This window comes from Chrysochloris asiatica, unplaced genomic scaffold, assembly GCF_000296735.1.
Source record: "Chrysochloris asiatica unplaced genomic scaffold, ChrAsi1.0 scaffold00183, whole genome shotgun sequence".
In the NCBI taxonomy this organism is placed as follows: domain Eukaryota; kingdom Metazoa; phylum Chordata; class Mammalia; order Afrosoricida; family Chrysochloridae; genus Chrysochloris; species Chrysochloris asiatica.
This window is the reverse complement of record NW_006408701.1, coordinates 6634181-6655549: the sequence shown is the minus strand read 5'-3', so window position 1 is coordinate 6655549 and position 21369 is coordinate 6634181.

Here is a 21369-nt window from a genome sequence, read left to right as displayed (position 1 = left end):
GCCTAGTTGGTTGACCTTGGACAAGTAACTTTATCTTCTTTATGGTTCATCTGTGTAAGTAATTAAATTAAATCAAATGAGAAAACATGTGAAAGTGCTTAATAAACAATATTCCTCTAGTTCTCAGTGGAAAAAAACAATTAGTAATAGATGGTTATTCTGATATTTATAATGATAAGTAAATATATGTCTACATAGGTGCACAAAGTTATTTAGATGAGTTCTAAACAAAGCAAACAACATCAAACAATACTTAGCCAATTGCAAAATTAGAAACAGGAGTGCAATAACCTTGAAATTATTTAACGTCAAATTATTCCTATGAAGATCCTTTCTAAGTTCAGTGATTGTTTTATGAACTTTGCTATAAGCAAGACATCTAGAAATTCTAACATAGTAGTAAAATAACCAGGTCTTGCTATTTCTAAGGCAATGATGAGACTAAGATAAATAGAAAATGAATATCAGAAGGTTCTCCCCCTTTACCGCTGCCATGGAGTCGATTGCAACTCATAGTAACTCTGTGTAGGGTTTCTGAAGCTGTCAATAATTACAGGAACAGAAAGCCTCTTCCTTCTTTCAAGGAACAACTTGTAGATTCAAAGTGCCAACCTTGCAGTTAGCGGCCCAATGTGTAACCTACTACCATTCCAAGAAACACAGCCGGAATGGTCCTTAGACTCAAGGATGGCAAGACGTCTTTTCTCATACTTTGAACATCATGCTTGGTAAAGTGGACGGTCAGAGAAAAAAAGAAAGATTCCCAACAAGATGGATTAAAACAGTGGCACCAAAAATGGGCTCCAGTGTAACAACAATTGTGAGAATGACATAGTACAGGGCTGGGTTTTTTGCTCTTGTGCACAGTATGAGTCAGAACTGAGTAGATGGCATCTAACATCAGCAACCCTAACCTCATATAACTAACTGCTAACCAAAAATCAAAGGCAATGTATTTTTTTAGTAGAAAGAGTCCTTTTCATGCACCTTGCCTAAGACTTTTTTTATTCCCTTTCTAAAACAACAGATTTGCAATGTGGCTTCCTACACTGGAAAGTGAGCCAAATGTACAATTTGAGTGACTATGACTATAAGCTTTATGTGTCTTGTTGTGGCTTTTTAGGACAAGCACTAAACTGCTAACTGCAAGGTCAGTGGTTCAAACCTACCATCCACTACTCAGAATCTACTCAATGGCACTTAATGACAACAACATAAACTTTATATTATAAAAAAGACATGTGGAGGCCCTAGCCACATTTAACTGCTTTATTCCATGATTGAACTTAAACAAATCCAAGTATGACTAAAATCAGCTTCAGAGATTTGCCAAAGTTGTAGATTTGCTCACAAATAATACGGCCGAAACACATTATTTGTTCAATAGTCTCTGAAAGATAATAAAAATCAGGGTAATTTTATGTCCTCAAATTCTGAGCAATGAGCAACTACAAAGTTGAAATTCATAAACTTTCCTCCCAAATCAGAACTCACTGTCAGTCTGATTCAGTCCATAGCTCATCCTCCCAAATAATGTGGTTGGAATGATAAGGAATCCAAATGAAGTAAAGTAGTGTCTGGAATAAATGGACAAGCAGGAGACAGGAATCAGGGCAAAAATTTCCATTCTGACTATGCAAAATCTTCAGGGTGGATCTAAGCTATAACTTATTCCAAAGCAATAATTTGCCTGGGTCAAAGGGTCTTTGATATTAGAAGATGGAAGAGAGAAAGTAATAAAAATTACTCTGGCTTCTTTATGTTCATCTGTTCTTCATGGACCTGTTCCAAGATAAAGTTCAAATTAATGTTAGTCTTGGTTATTTTATTATATTATGCTTACAATACTGTTAAAAGCCATCAAGTCAGTTCCAACTCAGAGTGACTCTGGACGTCTTTACAGGAGAAGAAAACCTCATATTTCCATGGAAGAGCAGCTGATGGACTCAAATGGCCAACCTTGTGGTTTACAGTCCAGTATTTATCCTACAGGAGCCACTGCGCTCCCATTACAATAAGGTGATGGTGCTAGTGGTGGTGATGAGCCATGGAGTTGGTTCTGACTCATGGAGATCCTGTATAGGGTTCCTGAGGCTATAAATCTTTACTGGAGCAGAAAGCCTCATCTTTCTCCCGCAAAACAGCTAGTGCTTTCGAACTCAACATGAGATAGCAGGCCTACTTGTAACCACTATGCTGCCAGGGCCCCTTAATAAGCTTGTTGTTGTTAAGTGCTGTCGAGTCGATTCCAACCCATAGCGACCCTGTAAAGGGTTTCCAAGGAGCAGCTGATGAGCTTGAACCACTGACCTTGCAGTTCAAATGGCTTTGCAGTCTGGCGCATTAACCCACAGCATCACGTCAGAACTCCTTAATAAGGTAGAAAGCCTTTAAAATATATTTTCAAATGAAAGTGGTGAATGAAGCTTCTTTTTAAAACGAGATCTAAAACCTTCCAGCAAAATTTATAATGTAGGCACTGATACAAAAAGCAATGTGAAATGGTACATTATTTTCTCTTTAGCAATAATGCAACCAATAGCATCATAGTTTCATACACTTTTCAAATAGCTCTTAATTCTAAATCTGATTCTGCCATTTGGGCGCATAAAAAAAGTAAATAACTTCAAAGTTTTCCTTTGAGAGAAAAAAAAAGCAGAATAAAAGCTATTCCTAAAATAAAGTGGTGGCTTCAAGACTGTAAGTTTTAAGATGCTTTACAAGTACATGCTAATCCTTTTGTAAGAAAAGAAGGAAGAGACCCGGGAGTTATCTGCAAATACATTTTGAAGCAGTAGAGTCAAAACAAGGGTACCAGGAACCCCACCATCAGGTCAGCAATTATTATGGAGATGCTGGTGATGAGATACCACCAGTTTAACGGTCATGTGTTGTTGTTGTTAAGTGCCATCAAGTAGGTTCCGATTCATAGTGACCCTGTACAGGATTTCTGAGGAGCAGCTGGTAGATTTGAACCACCAACTTTACAGTAAGCAGACCAGTACTTACTCTACAGTGTCACACCAGAACTCCAACAGTGACTCGGTATAGGGTTTCTGAGGCATGACTGGTGAGTTTGAGCTACCAATCTTGTGGTTAACAATTCAGTGACTATCCTATAGTGCCACACCAGGACTGCACAGCATTGAATTATTGTTGTTAAGTACCATCAATTCGGTTCCAACTCATAACGACCCTGTATAGGGTTTCCAAGGCAAAGCTGGTGAGTTTGAACCACCAACCTTGTGGTTCAAACTGACTTTGTAGCTGAGTGCTTATCTTACAGTGCCACACCAGGACTCCACAGTATCGAATAGCACAGGTCAAAGTGAGCATCCTTGTCTGCTTCCTGAACTTGTTGTTGTTGTTGTTAAGTGTTAAGTGCTGTTGAGTTGGTTCAGACTCATAGCAACCCTGTATAGGGCTTCCAAGGAGCAGCTGGTGGGTTGAACTGCCGACTTTGTAGTTAGCATTCCAATGCTTATTCTACAGCGCTGTATCAGGAGGATTTTTTTTCTTTGTTTATTCAGTGCCATCAAGTCCATTCTGACTCATAATAACTCTGTATAGGGTTTCTAAGGAGCAGTTGGTGGGTTTGAATCAGTGACCTTTCTGTTAGCAGTCTAGTGCTTAAACTACAGCACCACACCAGGAATCCATACCCAGATATTAGAGGGAAAGATCTCACTATTAAGTATGATGTTAGTTTTTGTGGCTTTTACATAAATGTCCCTTATTAGGTTGAGGGTGTTTTCTTTACTCCTAAATTCTTGAAGCTATTTATCATAAAAGAGTGTCGAATTTTGTATTTTCAGCATCAACTAAGTTGGTGATGTTTGTTTCCACCCGCCTCTATTCTAATAATGTGGTATAATACTTTGTTTTATCTTCTTGAACCAATCTTGCATTCCTGAGATAAATTTCACAAGGTCATTGTGTGTAATATTTTTACTACACTGCTGTTTTCAGTTTGATAATATTTTGTTAAGTATTGTTAAATCTATAGTCTCCAGAGATGAAAAAGAAAAGCAAAAACATTGCCATTTAGTGCATTCTGAGGCACAGCAATCCTAGAGGACAGGATAAAACTGCCCAATAGGGTTTCCAAGGATGCAGATTACCATATCTGTCTCCAGTGTAGCAGTTTGACGTTCAGACTGCTGAGTGCTTAACCACTGCACCACCAAAGATATTTGTATTTAATCTTCATTTCTTATAATGCTTTTATCTGGCCTTGGTATCAGGCAGGAGTTGAGGTGGTACAGTGGTTAAAATTGTCAGCTGTTAAACCAAAGGACTAAAGTTTGAACCCAACATAATCTTCTCAGGTGAAAGGCATGGCATTCTGCTTCCATAAAACAGCCTCATCTTTCTCCTTCGGAATGGCAGATGGGTTTGAACTGACACCCTTGTGTGGTTAGCAGCCCAGTGCCTAACTCAGAGTGGGTTGGTTCAGGGATTCTTGAACCAAGCCCTTCTTAATCACAACCAACTTCACTTGCTTTTTCTTGCACTAAAGTAAAGCTAAATAAAAACAGTATGTACCTGTTTCAACTCACCTTCAAATTCCTCTTAAAGAATTAAAGATATGGTTAGGAACAGATCTCATTCGTAATCCAGGGACTGCTTTTTGCGGTTGTTAAGTGCTGTACAGCTGGTTCCAACTTATCACGCCCCTATATAAGGTCAACAGTGAGTGGCTGGAAGGTTTGATAAGTCCAGTGCTTATCTTACAGCACCATGTCAGGATTCCAGGAACTGTCTGTACTCAGCTAATATATGATGAATGAATAGATGAATTGAAACAGATTAAAAAGAAATCACCTTCTGTGGAAATTCAACTTCAAATGGTGCCAGTCACAAAATAAGTATAGTGTTAGGAACTGAATTGTGCCCTCCACAAAAGATATATTGAAGTCCAACCCCCAAAGATATATTTCAGTCCTAACCCCTATACCAGGAAGCCATGGTAGCATAGTAGGTTACAAGTTGGGCTACAAACCACAAGGTCATTAGTTCCAATCTACCATTAGCTCTGCAGGAGAAAGATGAAGCTTTCTCAGCCTCAGAAACTCTACACAGGGTTGCTGTGAGTCAGAACCAACTCCACGGCACACAAAACCCACCATCATCAACCTCTACACTAGTGAATGTGAAATAAGAATAATAAGAATGGGAAATAAGGCTGTTTGTTGCAGACGCTATCAGTTAAACTGGGAGTTCTGGTAGCTTAGGGTTTACAAGTCGGACTGCTAACCTCAAGGTCAGAAGTTCTAAACTACCAGCTGTTCTTCAGGAGAAAGATGAGGCTTTCTATACCTGTAAAGATTTACAGCCTCGGAAACCCTATTCAGGGTCGCTATTAGTCAGAACTGACTCCACGGAACACAACCACTACCATCAGTTAAATTAATGAAGTCATAACAGAATAGGGTGAATCCTAATGCTAACGTGTTTTGAGTGGCATTTTATAAAAGAGGACAGGCACAGAAATGGGCACACAAGGGAAAGACAACCATGTGAGAGCTGTAGCTAGACACAGCAGGGGAATGCCAAGGATTGTCAGCAGCCACCAGAAATAAGAAGAGAAGCATGAAAAAAATTCCTTTCTCGAAGCCCCCAGAAAGAATGGACATGGTTGAAACCCTGATTTGGATTTCTAGCCATCACAACTGTGAAAATATATATATATATACTTTTTGTTCTTTGAAGTCCCACACTTTGTGGTCATTTGCTCTAAGAACCTAACGTATATATAGGTGAAAAGTTGTCAAGATCTATGAAAATGAAAATTCCTTAAGTTACCGTGGTCATTCACAATTTAACTCAGTTATATTTCAGTTTCATCTTTTGTGCTGCTAATTAAACTTGGTGTCTGTTTAGTAGCAAGACATCGAGTGGCATAATGTATATTACTGGTCCTGGTGTGGTGCTGTAGGTTAATGCGCCATACTCCAAGGCCGTTTTAACTGCAAGGAGCAGAGGGCCTCATCTCTCTCCTGCGGAGGGCCTGGTGGATTCAAACTGCTGACTGTGGGGTTCACAGCCAGATTCTTAACCACTTCACTACCATAACTTGCACCTTAAAGATGGCAGATCAGGTAGACTTGTAGTGAGGAGCTCCGTCAACAACAACACAGACTACCGGGCCAAGAGGGCTCTCGAGATGGTGTGGGAACTCTGAAACAAACACAAAGGTATGTTTGGAGGATTGAATGATCGGAGGTTTTACAGCTGAGGAATTTGCAGGAGAATCCAGAAATCCATTGTTTTCTGGATCAAGACACTCAGCAGTTCCCGGAGCCGAGATCTTGGGAAAGAATATCTTGATTGTATTATTGATAGTATCAGGAGAGAACTTCTTGATTGTATCATGATTATATCAGGATTGTATCAAGATTGGCATAGAAATCTAAAGCGACAGTATCAATATAAAACCAAATGACCACCACTCGTCTGTCTGTCGTGCTGTGGTAGATTGAGTTGCTGTGATTCTGAGGGCTCTGCCACCGGTATTTTAAATAGCCAGCAGGGTCTCCCATGGTGGACGGGTTTCAGATGAGCTTCCAGACAAAGACAGACTAGGAAGAAAGAGTGTCAAACTACTTCCGAATCTCTAGTCACTGAAAACTCGATGAATAGCAGAGAAACACTGTCAGATACAGGACCGGAAGGTGGGAAGGCATTCAGAATGCGACTGGGGAAAAAAAATGCTTCCTCAAAGTAGAGTTGATCATGATGACGTGAATAGAGTTAAGCTCAGGGGAGAAAAGCACACAGAACCTTCATTTGCTGATGGGCCACAACTCAAAATGAAGAGAAACAGCTGTAAACATCCATTGAAAATCGGAACATAGAATGTACGAAGTATGAATCTGGGAAAACTGGAAGTTGTCAAAAATGAAATGGAACGCATCAACATCGATATCTTAGGCATTAGTGAGCTGAAATGGACTGGTATTGGCCATTTTGAATCTGACAACCACATGGTTTACTATGCAGGGAATGACAACTTGAAGAGGAATGGTGTTGCATTCATTGTCAAAAAGACCATATTCCGATCAGTCATGAGGTACAATGCTGTAAGTGATAGAATAATATCCATGCGTCTACAGGGAAGCCCAGTTAATACCACTATTATTCAAATTTATGCACCAACCACTAAAGCCAGTGAAGATGAAATAGAAAAATTCTACCAACTTCTTCAGTCTGAAATCGATCAAACATGCAATGAAGATGTATTGCTCATTACTGCTGATTGGAATGCAAAGGTTGGGAGCAAAGAGGTAGGACCACTAGTTGGAAAATTTGGACTTGGTGATAGAAGTGATGCTGGAGAATGAATGATAGATTTCTGCAAAACAAATTATTTGTTTATTTCAAATACCTTCTTTAGACAGCATAACAGACAACTAAACACATGGACTTTGCCAGATGGAACACATAGAAATCAAACTCACTACATCTGTGGAAAGAGAAGATGGAAAAGCTCCATATCATCAGTGAAATCAAAGCCAGGAGCAGACTGTGGAACAGACCATCAATTACTGATAAGCAAATTTAAACCGAAGCTGAAGAAAATTAAAACAAGTCCACAAGAACCAAAATATGACCTTGAATTTATCCCACATGAATTTAGAGATCATCTGAAGAACAGATTTGATACATTAAACACTAAAGACCGAACACCAGAAGAGTTGTAGGATGACATCAAGAACATCATACGTGAAGAGAGCAGTCATTAAGAAGACAAGAAAGAAGGAAAAGGTGTCAAAATGGTGTCAGAAGAGACTCTAAAACTTGCTCTCCAGCGTAGAGATGCTAAAGCAAATGGAAGAATTGAAGAGGTCCAAGAACTGAACAGAAAATTTCAAAGATCAGCTCGAGAAGATAAAACCAAATACTATAATACAATATGCAAAGATTTGGAATTAGAAATCCAAAAAGGAAGAACACGGTCAGCATTTCTCAAGCTGGGGGAACTGAAGAAAAAATTCAAACCTCGACTTTCATTGTTGAAAGATTCTCTGGGCAAATTATTAAATGATGCAGAATGCATTATGAAAAGATGGAAGGAATACACAGAGTCATTGTACCAAAAGGAAATGGTTAATGTTCAACCATTTCAAGAGGTATCATATGAACAAGAGCCAATGATACTCAGGGAGGAAGTCCAAAGTGCACTGAAGGAATTGGCAAAGAGTAAGGCACCAGGAATTGACGGAATAAAAATTGAAATCTTTCAAGAAAGTGAGGCAGCACAAAAGGCACTCACTCATCTCTGCCAAGAAATTTGGAAGACAACTATCTGGCTGACTGATTAGAAGAGAACCACATTTGTGCCCATTCCAAAGAGAGGTAACCCAACGGAATGTGGAAATCATCGGACAATCTCTTTGATATCTCAAGCAAGTAAAGTTTTGCTAAAGATAATACAGAAACAGCTACAATCATACATTGACAGAGAACTTCCAGAGGTTCAAGCTGGATTCAGAAGAGGCCGTGGAATGAGAGATATCATTGCTGATTTCCAATGGATCTTGGCTGAAAGCAGAGAATTTCAGAAAGATGTTTACCTATGCTTTATTGACTAAGCAAAGGCTTTCAATTGTGTGGACCATGACAAGCTATGGACAACACTGAGAAGTATGAGTATTCCAGAACACTTAATTTTACTTCTGAGGAATCTGTACCTGGACCAAGATAGCAGTTGTTCGAACAGAGTATGGGAACACTGAATGTTTTAAAATTGGGAAAGGTGTGCGACAAGGTTGTGTTCTTTCACCATACGTATTCAACCTGTATGTTGAGCAAATAATATGAGAAGCTGGCTTATATGAAGAAAAATGTGGCGTCAAGATTGGAGGAAGACTCATTAATAACCTGCGATATGCAGATGATACAACCTTGCTTGCTGAAAATGAAGAGGACTTGAAACATTTACTTATGAAGATTAAAGAGCACAGCCTTCGGTATGGATTGTATCTCAGTGTCAAGAAAACAAAAATCCTCACCACTGGACTAATAAACAACATTCTTATCAATGGAGAAAAGATTGAAGTTGTCAAGGACTTCATTCTTCTTGGATCAACTATCAACACTCGCAAAAGTAGCAGTCAAGAGATCAGATGACATATTGCATTAGGCCAATGTGCTGCACAGGAACTTTTTAAAGTGTTGAAGAGCAAAGATGTCACCTTGAGGACTAAGGTGCACCTGACCCAAGCCATGGTATTTTCAATAACCTCATATGGATGCAAAAGCTTGACAGTGAATAAGGAAGATCATAGAAGAATTGATGCCTTTAAATTGTGGTATTGGAGGAGAATATTAAAAGTGCCACGGACAGCCAAAAGAACCAATAGATCTGTTTTGGAAGAAGTGCAGCCAGCGTTCTCCTTGGTTGTCAAGATGGCTAAACTTCCTCTCTCATACGTTGGACATATTGTCAGGAGGTAACAGTCGCTGGAGAAAGATATCATGCTGGGTACGATGGAGGGTCAGAGAAAAAGAGGAAGACCCCCAACAAGATGGATTGGCCAGGTGGCATCATTGATGGACTCGAGTGTGGCAACGGTAGTGAGGTTGGCCCAGGATCGGACAGTGTTTCCTTCTGCTGTGCATGGGGTCGCTATGAGTCGGTTCCGACTCAATGGCACCTGACAACAACAATAACAATGTGTATTTCTGGTCTAAGAATATCTGAAAACCCTTATTTTGACAGAACTAGAGAGAGATGTAAATATCTTTTGATCAGAGGAATCCCAGAAATAGCAAACATGATCATTCATTCAGAAATTTAGAGGCCCAGAAATTTCTGGTCTATATAAACAAGCTTAAGCACCAACTTACTCTAACTTAGTATTGTATTGCACATCCTTGCACCGGAAGAGATTTTTGTCAATCAGTAAGACATCCTCATGTTGTTTGTAGAGTAGATGTGATAGATGGAATTCACCCATGTATATGCTCAGTAGCTTCTTGGGCAGAATGTTGGCGTGATCTGAATGTTTTCTGGGGATGTGGAACAAAGACTCTGTATTAGGGAAACACAGCCCTGCAGCTAAAAAGTGACAAAAAATGCATTCTATATCAAGATTTCATTGAAACATCAATTCTACACTTTTTCCCCATGAACATTTTTCAAAATTCTGTTGGAAAGTTTTCTCAGTGTACAGGAAAGTAGGAAGTCTCATATTACAGAGCCAGTTATCCTTGAAAATTATGGAAATTATTTTTTGGGTTGATCATGTAACGAATTTATTGCTTTCAGTTACCTTCCTACACAAGAAAGAAAAAAGAGTCTCATAGTTCAATACTTTCTTATTACTCTGTATTTAATTTCAATTAAAGATAAAGAATGCTAGAGATGTATCACATGATTCTAAAAATCCATATTCATATTTTATCAGTAATTACTTTAGTTTATTGATGTAAAGGGAGTCCTGTGTGGTGCTAACAATTGTTTATAAGTGGCATCGAGTCAATTCTGACTCATAGCGACCTTGTATAGGGTTTCTAAGGAGCAGCTGGTGGATTTGAACTGCCAACCTTGTGGTTAGCAGTCTGGTGCTTATCCTACAGTGTCACACCAGGACTCACTGTGGTATGTTGTTATTAAGTGCTGTCAGGTCGGTTCCAATTCTCAGTGATCCTGTATAGGGTTTCCCAAAGAGTGAGTTTGAACCGCTGACCTTGAGATTCAAATGAACTTTCTGGTCCAGTGTTTATCCTACAGCGCCATACCAAGATTCCAATACTATGGTATGTTGTTGTTGTTAAGTGTCATAGAGTCAGTTCCAACTCGTAGCAACCCTCTAGAAGGCTTCTGAGGAACAGCTGGTAATGTTGAACTGCCGATCTTGTGGTTCGAAACAACCCTGCAGTCCAGCACATTAACCCACAGCACCATACCAGGACTCCAATACTAGGGTATTGCTGTTGTTGTTGTGTTATGGTAGTGCCATCGAGTCAGTTCCGACCCATAGCAACCTTATATAGGGGTTCCAAGGAGCAGATGGTGAGCTTGAACTGCCAACCTTGCAGTTCAAATGGCTTTGCAGTCTGGCACATTAACCCACAGCGCCACACCAGGACTCCATACTATGGTATAGGCCTGGATAATTTAACATTTAAAAGACATACTACGAGTCATATAACCGTACACCGAAAATGTCAATTACATTGTTTTGTTGTTGTTAAGTACCATGGAGTTGTTTCTGACTCATAGTGAGCCTGCACAGGGTTTCCGAGGTTGCAAATCTTTACGGGAGCAAAAAGCCTCATCTTTGCATTGTACAATCATGTAACACATAAAATAAAGTCTATAAACATTATACTATAAGCATAGAGAAGCTTAGTACATGCTTATATTTCTCATAATGACAATCACAGTGCTTTGTAAGACATAAACAACTCTGAAAAAGAAGGTGAGAGTGGTTGCAAAATCGAAGAATGCAATCCATGTAACTAAATTGTAATGTAGAAACTGTTCAATATGAGCACATATTTTGCTAAGTATATTCTCTACAACAGCAACACAACAAATCAAATTTAGGAAACAAAATGAGCTGAGAAAAAATAACAATAAACACTAAATTCTTCTGTCCTGCTCAAAAAATATTTGTGCCCCAAATTTGAAAACAAGTGTTCAATCTGTCTATTGAATAAACCAGCACTGCTTAATTAAGCTCTCAGGTACATCTACATTGCCTCCTCTAGCTTTAAAATCCTAAGGACAATATTTCTTTAGAGCATATCAGAGCTGCAACACCTTAAAAGATACATTTGCCTTGAGTAAAATTTTCAAGACGTGACTTATAATATGGCTAAAAGAATAGGCCTCTGTACATCCAGAGAACCAGCTGCTAACATAGTATGGCTTAAGTGGCATTTGTTGTTGTTAAGTGCCTCTGAGTCAATTGCAACCCATAGTGACCTAGGGTTTCCTAGGAGCAGCTGGTGACCTGGAACCACCAAACTTGCAGTTCAAACCGATTTTGTAATCCAGTACATTATATTACCCTAATCCTATTGCTATCAACTTGTTTCTCACTCATAATGACCCTAAAGGACAGAGTAGAGCTGATCCAAAGGCTGTAATCTTTATGGAAGCAGACTGTCACACTTTTCTCTCTTAGAGAAGCTGGTGGATTCAAATTGGTGACCTTTGAATTACCTGTCAAACTCTTAACCACTGTACCACCAGGGATCCAAACATATGATGGCACTAATCAATATTTCTCACCATGTAGAAAATCATCATGGGTCTTCTTAGGAAAAATGAGCAGCTTAACTGTATTGAGGCATCCTTACACATAAAATCTGTAGAAATAGTTTATCCAACAAAAAAATGTATTATATCATATGACACACATCACAACAAAACCTAAAGCATAAAACTCATCATCCAATTGACATGGAGCAAGGATGAGGATGAGAGGACAGAAAAGCTAGAATCTGGTTAAATTCTATTTGAATGTGTTCTTAAAAGTTGTATTGATACTTCTTGAAAAAGACCGACAGGAAAAATAAAAAACAGTAATGGCAGTCTGCTTGTCTACTACAAGAACAAGCAAGTTGCTCACCCAGGAGACATCAAAGCAAGCGATAGGGTCCCCTCAGGGCAACCCCCTTCCAAGACTATGACTCAAGGGGAATACACGAGCAGACACGTGCTCTGAGTGGTGACCATGTTGGTCACCAATAAGGGAAAGTGAGGGAAAAATAGCAATGAAGCGGCGAGCTAAGTCCAACCACGTTCAATACACTCCTGTGAATCAGGGTGGAGACCTGGTTGGCCAGCAGTTTGGCAAGACCTGGGGACTCCTGGGCCTAGAGTCAGTGACATAGCCACAGAGGACTACAGTGGAGAGTGAAGCATCCCGCTGATAAACACAGAGGGTATATGCACAAGAACACCCACACTTACAGATAATGCCCACTTGACCTGGTTTCAATGGCTGGATGATCAGAACTCAACTAGAAGAAAGAAGAGGAAAAAAAGAGTAATCTGATACAATTTGATGAAATTGACCTACACCTATGGATGCAGTAGCTCAAAAGAGGGAACAAATCTTTACAGCAAGGATCATTCCCACCCCTTCCACACACAGAGTAGACAGGGATGGGCAACATGAACATTGGCTACCCTAAATGGGGGGACTACAAAGGCAAGAAGTGACTGGCTTACAAGCTTTCAAGAGGGAGTCTAGATCCAGAGGGTGCGGAGAAAGTAGAATCTCTGCTGAGTAGTATCCAATCTGTCTGGGCAGGAATGATGAAAGGAGATGTGGATAGCACTTATGTGGTACAATAGTGAATAATTACTATCAGGACTGACTGTGAGGGTTGGAAATGTAAAGGTAGACGTTCTTTAGCAAAAGGAAGGAAGTGATTGATTTTGCAGTTCAGGAGCAGAGGCCCCTGGGACCATCAAGGGAGAAGAGCAGAATGCGGGAACCTACCCAGAGAAACAGTGACACCAGAGATGGAGGCAGAGATGATGACATGGAGAGATGGAGTGGCTGGGAACTCTAGACCCAGAGAGGGAGAGAGTTAGTGTGCTGATGACCAGGGGGCAGGCTTTCGGGGTGTACCCTTTGGTTGGTTGATGGAGGAGATTGTAACCGTGGCAATGTAGCCATATACAATAGGATGAATGCAAGGCTAATGTTCTTCCATGTAAACTATCACATAATTTACAATAAAAGAGTTTTGTTTTTTGTTTTTTTTAAAGTTATATTGAGGTGTGGCTGAGTTTTACAATAACAAACTATTTTTAGGTGAAGGTCTAGATCAGAAAGAGAATACTTTTACATGAGTCAGATTGATCACAAAGGACCAGGTGCATGGATGGCAAACACCAGATGGAAAAGAGCAGGAAAGCAAAAGTAGAGATTGAAAGGCATTCTATTTCGGAAAAAATCAGTCAGCAGGGAGGAAAGGGAAGTAAACCAGCACTTCTTGCTGCTATGTCTGATTAATATCCCTACTGTGGAGGCTGAGTGCATAAGACAGATCCTTTCTTAATCTTTCAAATAGGAAAAGACTGAAGAGCTCAGAGTTACACTGCCAAGAGCCACCAGAGGTCAAAATCATCTCCCTAAGGGAGTTAGTTAATAATGTGGGAGGTAGGAAAGCACAGGAGTTTTGACATTGATTGGATTGCTAAACACTAACATTTGTCAAAGGAGTCCTGGTGTGGTACTGTGGGTTAATGTGCTGGACTGCAAAGTCGGCTTGAAGCTCAAGGTCAGCGTTACAAGCCACTCCTTAGAAACCCTACACAGGGTTGCTATGGGTCAGAACCAACTCAGTGACACTTAACATTAACAACATTAGGCAAAAGTTGGAAAAATTCAAAATGTCCTGCAACGAATGAATAGATTAAAAAAAACTAGTGGTATATAAACATGTAGGCATATAATATAAATACAACACAGCCATTAAAAGAAAAGAAATATTGATACATGTTAAAACATAGATAAACCTAAACAACACTATGCTGAGTGAAAGAAATCAAACACAAAAGGCCACGTAATATGAGGGCAAATCATAAAATTTTGTTCATACCCACACAGGTTTATTGCAATCTAAATATGTAAAAACATCTTTGTGATCAGTGGATAACTGCAGACAGAGTCAGTAATATGAAAGAGTCAAAAATTATCCGCACTCTGGATATAGAATTTATTGTAATCAACTTTTAGAAAAGACAAATACATCATTTTTCTACATAATCTCCTTGTTTCAATACACTTTGTTAATAAGCTTCGGTATTCACTTGTTTAAAAATGGTTTCTGTTTAGCCTCAAGCCACAAATGCTCCGCTGTCTTTACTTCAGCAGAAGTGAATCTTTAACCTTGAAGGGCTGTTTTCAAGGGACCAAACAGGTGAAAGTCCGATGGAACAATATCAGGACTACAGGGAGGATGCTTTAATACCTCAAAACAAGTTTTTGCAGAGTGCCAAGAGGTGTGGGGATGTACACTGTTATGCAAGATCACACTGCCCTTGGATAGCAGTCCTCTGCATTTAATTTTAAGTTTAGGCTTCAGGTCTTCAGTGAGGAGCACTGTTGATTGTTGAACCTTTTTCCTGATAGTGTTCCAGTAGTGGTCCTTGAGAGAGTCCCAGAAAACTGTAAACATCCATTTTCCAGATGATGGCTGACCTTTGAGCTTCTTGGTTGGCGATTGAGGATGACTCCATTCCATACTCTGTTGTTTACACTCAGGCTCATAGTGATGAATCCATGTCTCATCATCACTCACGATTTTTTTTTTTTTTAAAGAAACTTATTTTACTTAGAGTATCAGTCCAAATTTTATTTGCAAATTTCCAAACATTTCTGTTTATGCTCTTCCATATGTTGTTTCGGTACCCATCTCATGCAAACTTTTCGAAACCCAAGTCTATCCTGGATTATTTCATAGACAGAGCCAGGGCTAATTTGCAAATGATTTGTTACATAGTTGATTGTCACTCGTCTATTCGACAGAATCATTTCACATTAATGCTCAATGTTGTCATCAGTTGTGGATGTGGGTGGGCGTTTCAATATAATTGGAGTGTGGATAATTTTTTTACTCTTCCTCGTACCATTGTCTAGGTTCTTTAGGGTATCTACAAAACTAGGTCCCATGAAAACAGTGACTATTAAGGGTTACCTAAATTCAAGGGCTGAGTTCTCAGCTCAGAAGTTTATGGTGACTGTGTTTTTTGATTCCAAATGGAACATGTCAATAAATTTGATCAAAGAACACAGGAAGATCACAAAGAACACAAGATGGGGTTCATTATGAAGACTTTTTAAGAAAATCAAAAACTGCACTGGCAAGAAAAAGATGTATGGAGGATTCTCTGCCCCCCCCCCCCATCACAATAAGGCACCTGCTCATTCTTTAAGGGCAGCAAGGACTGTCCTGTAAAATTTTGTTGGAAAACCTTATCACATCCATCCTACAGTCTTGATCTTGCCACTTCTGTTTGTTCCCCAAACTCAAATAACATTGAGAAGGAAGACAGTTTGTTTCCCTAGAAGATGCCAAAACTAGCGATTGGACCTGGTCAAAGGGCATGAAATTCTTCAGCAAAGGGTTAGGGAAAGGCGGAACACCACCTTCAAAAGTGTGTAGTCAGAGATAGAGGATATGCTGAGAAACAATAATTTCACATTTTTTTATTTAGGAAAGGTTTCTATGATCCTTGCGTAGCCCTGTAGGATAAGCCCTGGGCTGCTAACAACATGGAGCTCTGGTAGCGTAGTGGTTACGAATCGGGCTGTGAACCGCAAGGTCAGCAGTTTGAAACTACCAGCGGTTCCGCGGGAGAAAGATAAGGCGTTCTGCTCCCATAAAGATTTACAGCCTCGGAAACCCTGTGCAGGGTCGCTATGAGTCGGAACCGACTCCACAGCACTTAACAACAACAACAACAACAGCTGTTCCTTGGAAACCATATTAAGAATCTCCATGACTTGAAGGCACTAAACAACAACAAAATGAAGTTATAGAAAAACATATTGAAGTACTCTTATGACGTTATGACTATTAAGTGCCGACTCATAGTGACCCTGTATAAGGTTTCCAAGGAGCAGCTGGTGAGTTTGAACTGCCAGCCTTGTAGTTCAAACCGACCTTGCATTCCAGTGCTTTATTCCATAGTGGCTTGTATTTATACGAAACATCCAAAATAGTTAGAACCACGGAGATAAAATGAGTGTTTGGTGCTTGCAGGGGGCTGAGGCCAAATGGAATGAAGAATGACTGCTAAATGGGAATGTGATTTCCTTCTCAGGTGATAAAAATGTTTTGGAACTAGATACAAGTTATGGCTGCACAGCATTGCAAAATGTACTAATTGCCAGTGAATTCTACAATTTACAGTGTTACATTTCATGTTGCAATAATTACACCTCAAGAAATTAAATTTTTAACCAAAAAAAGGGGAGAGGGCTTACTTGAGTTTCTGGAAGCTCTAACTATAATTTTCAACACTGAAAGTCACTTAGTTCTTTTTAACCTTGAGTTACATGAAAATCAGAAAATAAAAATAATCAAAGTTTAATGAGAATAAAGTGAATTATGTACAATCTATTTCTTTATATCTTCATTTGCTTGTATCCTTTAAGAAATAAAGAACGTGGAGGGTGGAGCTTGATGGCGGATAGGGTAGAGGTACAGTGAAGATCTCCATCAGCAATACCACAGAATACCAGGTGAAGCGGGTTCAAGGCAGAGCTCCAAAACTCTGAACCACATAAGTAGGACTATGTTTAAAGTTTGAAGGCTTACAATTAGTGGAACTTGTAGCAGAAGTAACAAATAGCATACTTTTGAATCTGCTGGTCTCGGTGGCCCAGAGCACAGAACTTGGGTGAGACCAAACAGCAACACCAAGTGGGGGAACAGACCCACCACGGAATAATGCTGTGAGAACCTTGGAGCAAAGGTGGACAATACACTTTGTCGGTTTTGCTTTGTTCTGATTTTCTTTTTTGGTATCTGTTCATTGCCCCAACCCCCACTGTTTGCACACATCTATTCTGGTGACTAAAGGGGGTGCCTGAGCAAGTGGACACCCCCCCAATCCAAACACTGGTGGGTTCTTCTGCCACGCATGCACACAGATACTCTCAGCATTTAAAGAGACCAGCCCCTCAAGAGCCCGTCCTGAACTGTTTTTTAATAAGGAAAAAGCCAGGAGAAGGGGTGTGGAGAGGGAGAAGGTAAACACATAGGAGCAGAGATACAAAAGGTTAGACGGTCAGGTAGATTACAGGACAAAATAGACTGCACTAAATGGAAAGAAAAGTTCATGGAATATAAGGTAACCTCAAAGAAAATTAACACTTCACAACATACCAAGAAAATAAAAATCCAAGAAGAACATGGAAACATTAAAACTATGAGGGAACTGACAAGAAAGAACACAAAAACCATGAACTCAGCACAGAAACAAACAAAGCAGCAACAACACACACAAAAAAAAACACATAATGGCAGCAATTAATACATACCTATCGATAATTACACTGAATGTAAAAGGATCAAATGCGCCAGTTAAGAGACAGAGAGTGGTAGAATGGATACAAAAATAAGATCCTTCAATGTGCTGTCTGCAAGAGACACATCATACACACAGAGACAAAAACAGATTAAAAGTCAAGGAAAAAAATATATATACCAACCTAATTGCAATCAAAAACAAAGAGGAGTGGCAGTACTAATCTCTGATAATATTAAATTTAAGGCAAAAATGAGCATAATAGATAAAGATGGACATTAGGACAATTGAACAAGACGACATAACCATAATAAAAATCTATGCTCCCAATGAAAGAGCTCCAAAATATATAAAGCAATCTCTAATAGATTTGAAGAAAGAAATAGATGAATCTCCAATAATTGTGGGCTATTTTAATACACTGCTTTCAAAAATGGATAGGACAATCAGAAAGAAACTTGACAAAGACACAGAGAACTAAACAATACAATCAGCTAACTGGACCTCATAGATGTGTACAGAGCATGCCACCCAACAACAGCACAATACAAATTCTTTTGCAGTGTATATGGAACATTCTCCAGAATAGACCATGTGTTAGGCCATATAAAAGCCTTCATAAATTTATAAATATAAAAATACTACAAAACATCTTCTCAGACCACAATGCTATGAAATTAGAAATCAACAATAGGAAGACTAAGGAAATAAAGTCAAAAACATGGAAACTGAATAACACCCTACTGAAAAGCGACTGCATAGTAGAAATAAAACATGAACTCATAAACTTCCTAGAAACAAACAAGAATGAAAACAAAACATATCAAAATATTTGGGACACAGCAAAAGTGGTGCTGAGAGGATAATTTATTGCAATAAACGCACACATCCAAAAAGAAGAAAGAACTAAAATAAACACATTAACACAGCATCTACAACAATTATAAACAGACCAACAGAGGGAAGCTACAGCCACCAAAAAAAGAAATAATAAAGATTAGAGCAGAAATAAATGAGATAGAAAACAGAAAATGTATAGAAAGAATCAAAAGGACAAGAGGCTGCTACTTTGAAAGGATTAACAAATCTGACAAACCATTGGCAAACCTAACAAAAGGAATGAGAGAGAAGACACAAATAACATGCATTATAAACCACATAGGCGATGTCACAACAGAACCAAAGGAAATCAAAAGGATAATAACAGAATACTATGAAAAGTTGTACTCCAACAAATTTGAAAACTTAGAAGAGATGGATACATTTTTAGATAAACACGAACTATCTAAACATACACACAGTGAAGTAGAAAACCTGAATAGACCCATAACAAAAAAAGAAATTGATCAGGTCATCAAAAATCTCCCAACCAAAGGAAGTCCAAACCCAGAGGGTCTCACTGGTGAGTTCTACCAAACATTCAGGGAAGAGATGTCACCAATTGTATTCAAATTTTTCCAGAATATAGAGGAGGATGGAAAACTTCCTAATACATTTAATGAAGCAAGCATAATCTTCATACCAAAACCAGTAAAGAACATCACTAAAAATTAAAATTATAGACTAAATCCCTAATGAACATAGATACAAAAATTCTTAACAAAATCCTAGCCAACAGAATCCAGCAACACATCAAAAAGATAATACGTCATGATCAAGTAGGAGTCATATCAGGAATGCAAGGATGGTTCAACATTAGAAAAGCGATCAGTGTAATCCACCATATAAATATGAAAAAAGAAAAGAACCACATGGTCATATCGATTGATGCAGAAAAGGCATTTGACAAAATCCAACATCCGTTCTTGAGAAAAACACTCAACAAAGTAGGAATTTAAGGGAAATTCCTCAACATAAATAAGAGCATATATACAAAACCAACAGCCTACATTACTATAAATTGAGAGAAACGGAAAGCCTTCCTTCTGCAAACAGGAACTAGACAAGGTTGCCCTTTGACACCAATCCTATTCAATATTGTGCTGGAAGTCTTAGCAAGAGCTATACGGCAAGACAGGTAAATTACAGGCATTCAAATTGGCAAAGAGGACATAAAACTCTCTTTATTTGAAGATGATATGATCCTATATGTAGAACACCTCAAAGAATCAATATAAAAGCTACTAGACCTCATTGGAGGATTCAACAAAGTGGCAGGATATAAGATCAACAAAAATCAGTTGGATTCCTCTATACCAAAAACGACAACACTGAAAAGGACATCAGGAAAACAACACCATTTACAATATTCATCCAAAGGATGAAATATCTAGGAATAAATGTATCCAGAGAAAAAAGGACTATACAAAGAAAATTATAGAACACTACTACAAGAAACCAAAATAGACTCACAAAAATGGAAGACTGTACCATGCTCCTGGATAAGAAGACTTAATATTGTGAAAATGTCAATACTGCCCAAAGAAATTTACACATATAATGCAATCCCAAAACAGATTCAAACAACATTCTTCAAAGAGATGAAAAAACCATTACAAACTTTATATGGAAGGAAAAGAGACCCAGGATAAGCAAAGCACTGCTTAAGAAGAAGAATGAGGTTGGAGGCCTCTCACTCCCCGACTTCCAAATTTGTTACACACTACAGAGGTCAAAACATCTTGGAACTGGTACAATGAAAGATACATTGATCAATGGAACAGAATCAAGAATCCAAAAATTATCCCATCCACATACAGTCAACTAATTTTCTTCAAAGTACCTAAATATATCGCATGGGAAGGTGATAGTCTCTTCAACAGATGGTGCTGGCAGAACTGGAAAACTATATGCAAAGTATTCAAATAAGACCTTCAGCTCACACCTTGTACAAAAAACAACTCAGCGTGGATTAGAGACCAAATTGTGAATTCCAGAATTGTGAAGGCCATCAATGAAAAAATAGGGACAAATGTGAGGGCTCTAATTCAAGGAATACAAAGACTACCAAATATTTTGAAAAATATATAAACAAAAGTAGACAAAATATATTATTGGGACATACTAAAAATTAAAAACTTACATGCACCAAAAGACTTCACCAGAAGAGTAAACGGGGAACCCACAGATTGGGAAAAACTCTTTTGCAAGGACACATCAGACAAGGGGCTCATTTCTAAAATATATAGGAAAATACAACACCTCTACAAGAAAAAGACAAATAACCCAATGAAAAAATGGCCATAGAACATGAACAGACACTTCACCAAGGAGGATATCCAGGCAGCCAGCAAACATATGAAGAAATGTTCACGATCACTAGCCATTGTTGTTGTTGTTAAGAGCAGTCGAACCAATTCCAACCCATAGAAACCCTGTATAGGGTTTCCTAGGTGTAGCTGGTGAGCTTGAACCGCCAA